The 4,087-nt window shown below is 53.6% G+C and overlaps 1 long non-coding RNA gene across 1 annotated transcript; it reads left to right on the top strand.

Moving 5' to 3' along the window:
* Nucleotides 1-15: 15 nt before the first annotated feature.
* Nucleotides 16-2,380, top strand: LOC115938867 (uncharacterized). The gene is made up of 2 exons (XR_014141897.1): nt 16-105; nt 2,174-2,380. It is a non-coding gene; the product is annotated as an uncharacterized LOC115938867 (long non-coding RNA).
* Nucleotides 2,381-4,087: the final 1,707 nt, after the last annotated feature.

Genomic DNA, 4,087 nt, shown 5'->3' with positions numbered 1-4,087 from the left:
GTGCGGTGTATGGTTTGCCCCCACTACAAATCTGAGTCAGCCGGAGGGCTGTTTCAGAGCCAGGATTGGACATTTTCTCCCTCTGTCCCCCCAGAAGCTGCTGGGGTGAGCCTCTGGTGTTGCGGGCATGGGTCCTTGCTCTTGTGTGTTAGGGGCGCTGAGAACAGGGTGGCCCCCATTTAGAACCGCTGTGACACTGTGGTGAAGTCCGACCCTGTCCAGAGCAGTGCGAGCCCTTCCCGCCCCTGCTTCTGCCAGGTTGGCTGCAGCTTTTCTCAGAGCCGTGGACCGTTCGCTCCGACTCCGCTTCCTTCTCTGCTCAGTACCCAGGGACGCTTCCTTCCTTTCGCTCCCTGAGACACTCTTTCTTTGCCTGTCCGCAGCAGTTGGGGAGCATAGTCTAGGAAGTGGTTGTTTACCATGGATCACTACTGCATGTTCCAGGGTGGGCCCGCTCCCCAGAAGCACAGGCTAGCTTCTCAGCCGGAAGACTGATTTGGCCTCGTTCATGGTGGTTAGGGCTGCTGTGGGTTTGACGTCGCTCCCGGCTCACACACATGCTGAGTGAGCCCCGTCAGAGGAGCGCTTGACGGAATCTGACGGACTGGGGCTTACGACTGACTGCTCAGTACTTCCTCTGCTCTGTGTTACCACACCCGTGACAGAGCAGAGACCATCCGGGAGAGCCTAAGCAGCAAAGGGAACCTGCTCGTGAGTCTGCAGCGGTGTTGCGTGGGCCCTGCGGAGGGACACAGCCAGGCTCGGGAGGGTCTGGGCTCCCTGCGCTCGGCTGCGTCTCTGGGCTGAGCACCTGATACGGACCAGGTCTCGCCACTGCTTGTCTGCATGGCCCACTGTGGCTGCCGCACAGCCTCTGAGGTTCCACGTGTGGTTCCAGGCCCCCCAAACGCAGGCGGGCTCGTGTGGCCCAAACAAGTGTTTTGCAGTCTATAAATAGATTTAATTCCCCAAAAAAGAAGAGGCCGCTGTGACATGGGTGGCTGCCTGGAAAGGGGTCTCCTCCGTCTCTACCAGTATTTAGAGTTCTGTTCATTGAGAAGATAGAAATGTCAGCGGTGATTGACTTCAGATTATAATCTATAAGTAACCTTTGCTTCCTCACAGCTCCCAGGAGAACAGTTTGCATGTAGTAGATACTCATTAATAACGTGTATTGTTTTAAAAATGTGTTTTGTTGGTTTGTGCACATATAAGGACTGTCCTTGCGATCTGGGCACAAAACCAAATCAACCTTCATGGGGCATCTTTGGTCTGAGACTCAGATGTGCACTCCAGCTGTTTTGCTAGCCCCTGTCCCGCCATCCATTCGAGAGGCGAGGGTAATCTGTCACCACATGTTTCTAGGACTATCACCAGCTCGTCTAGCCCCACAACTGTGACTTGAAAATCTCTGCATACTCTCAGGATTTCAAATGCGGAAGCTTGAGTTTGAAATGACTCCTGACACCCAGTGTACAATCCTGTGCAAACCAGTGTCGACTGTAGGGCCCATCATGAGGGACACACAGCTGAAATAGATGGCAGGGTTTTCAGTACTGAAAACACGTCCCATGTGTTCATCTGTCCCCTGGGCTCTGGGTCCTGTGGGTCAGACGACCAGCTCCTGGGTGTCACTGCCAGGCATCCCCTCGGCTCCCCACCTGGAAACCACACGTAGTCGCCCCCCCAGCCCTGGGCCTCGGGCCTTGGTTTGGTGCATAGGGCGCCCGCCAGACCCGCGGGGCACGGGGCTCCCTGCAGAGGAATTGGGTGTTCCTGCGTGTGTCTGTGGCAGACCCATCTTCACAGTAGCCGGGCAGATGGTTTGTGCATCTGTAGGTGCTTAGCCCAGAACACATCCCATTGTGATTTCAGTTCCCAGCTTGTCCGCACAAGAGAAACGAACAAGATGTTTAGTAAGCATTTGTCTTTGTCACCGTGTCCATAGTGCTGGAAGAATGGCAGAGCACAGTGTCTGCATGATATGCGACTTGTATTTATTTAGCATTGCGGTTTTACTCCATGCTAATCTAAACGTGGAATAAATCATAAAAACAAACGCCCTTTGCAAGAATTTAAGAAAATTTGCACAGACTAATTCACGTTAACTGTCATTTTATTTTGACTAATTGACTGATTATGGATTTCAACTGTCTTGTGTCTGTTTTTCCAGAGGCACGGCTATTGTACTTTGGGAGAGGCTTTTAATCGCTTAGACTTCTCAAGTGCAATTCAGGATATTCGAAGGTTCACCTACGTGGTCAAAGTAAGTCTTCTGTTTCAAAAGCCATTTCGAGGACACTTGATGGGCTGGGTTTTGAAGGTGACGAGTGTACATATTCAAGACGCTTCTGGCGCTGGTGCTAAGTTGTGTTTGTGACGGCAGGCAGAGCACGAGGAGTGAGCTCAGGAGGAGATGGAAATAGTGGGGGTTTCTCCCACGCTGGTGCCCCTCGTCCCACGCGCTTTCTCCTGGGGCCGCCCCATGTTGCCAGTTTCACCCAGCCGCATGCGCAGGTGCATTGCCGTGGGAGACCCGGGGGGTGAGCACAGGCTCTTCCCGAGACTCTGACCTGATGGTTTCACCTGCATTTTCCACTCTGTGTCCCCCACAAGCGTGAGCTCTGCTCCAGAGACAAGCAGCGAGCTGGTAGGAGAAAGGGGATTGACACAGAGTGGGTCTCCACAGAAGCCTGGATTGCACCTTGATGGCACTGATGATCTGTTTGTAGAGGACATTTTTATCTTGGCTCAAAAAGAATATATATCCTATGTAATGTGTATTACAGGCAAAGTTTCCTTAACGGCTTCTAGGGAATTAAAAGTGTTAGTGGCAGGACAGAAATACTAGGGTTAAATCACTTTACACCTAATGTAATAGTACCTGTTTGGTTTGGCCCCAGTCAGAGCTTGCCAGGGCGCCGTGTGTGACCAGTGTGTGGGGGCCCGTCTGCTGCCCATGCTTCCTGGGAGTCCCGCTCTCTGGGCTGATGGGGTGTATCCTTTTTTTTTTTTTAAGATTTTCTTTATTTATTTAATTGACAGAGAGAGAGAGAGGCAGCGAGAGGGAACACAAGTGGGAGAGGGAGAAGCAGGCTTCCTGCTGAGCAGGGAGCCCAATGTGGGGCTCGATCCCAGGACCCTGGGATCATGACCTGAGCTGAAGGCAGTCGCTTAACCGACTGAGCCACCCGGGGGCCCCGATGGGGTGTATCCTGATGTGTGCCCTGGCCAACAGGGCATGTCCGTCACTCACCTCTTCTCTGGGTGAGGCACTGCGATTGGACTCAGCTGGTTCAGGGTGTCGAGAGTCCAGCGGCCAGGAAACTGTGCGTCAGCACGGAGGTCTCTGTTCAGTAACTATTTCTCCGCGCACCCTCTTAGAGTTCAGGCCATCCTGAGGTGTGTCTTCGCTGCTCTTGAGCACCTTCACGTCGAGGTAGAGGGACTTCATTGCTGGGTCGGAGCTGGGACTCCGCAAGGGCACGAGCACTCTGTGCTCTGACAAGGCAGGTCTGTGGGCCAGAGTCTGTCCTTCCTGTCACCCGAACCTCCCCACGATGTGTTCGTTCCGTCTGCATGCCACACTCTTACCTGCTGACGAGGACTTTCACCTTTTTGAAAATGAAAATACCTGCTTTAGCCTCATCCCAGCAGTAAGGGCTGTGAAACTGTATGTTTCCTCTGCTGGTTGTTTTCTGATACATAAAAAATGCGTAAGTATAAAGTTAAAATGTACTGACTGAAATGGTCTTGTGCCCTCCTGGAAGTACCACGTGTCTCTGCGTCGTCCTGCGGAGATGGTGAGTGAGGAGCCTGGTGACCTGGGGAGGTGCTGAGACCGTGTGCGCGAGGCTTGTCCGTCACTGCTCGGCAGGAATCCTCACCTCTCACCCCCGACCCCTGCCCCTCGGCACCCCCTTCAAAGGCCAGCAGGGCTGCCTTCCAAAGCCCACTTGCTGTGTACGCCTTCTGCTAACAGCAAGGACAGAAGCCAGCGCTCAGGGATGCATCAGTGTATGTGCCGCTGCGGACACGCTGCGCATCTTAGCCCCCTGCCCGGCCTCTGGCACGTCTCCACCTACGC

The sequence above is a fragment of the Leptonychotes weddellii genome, unplaced genomic scaffold (genome assembly GCF_054177405.1).
Source record: "Leptonychotes weddellii isolate Sample4059 unplaced genomic scaffold, ASM5417740v2 HiC_scaffold_17716, whole genome shotgun sequence".
Lineage (NCBI taxonomy): Eukaryota > Metazoa > Chordata > Mammalia > Carnivora > Phocidae > Leptonychotes > Leptonychotes weddellii.
The sequence above is the reverse complement of the archived record's forward strand: the minus strand, read 5'-3'. Positions and strand labels throughout refer to the sequence as shown.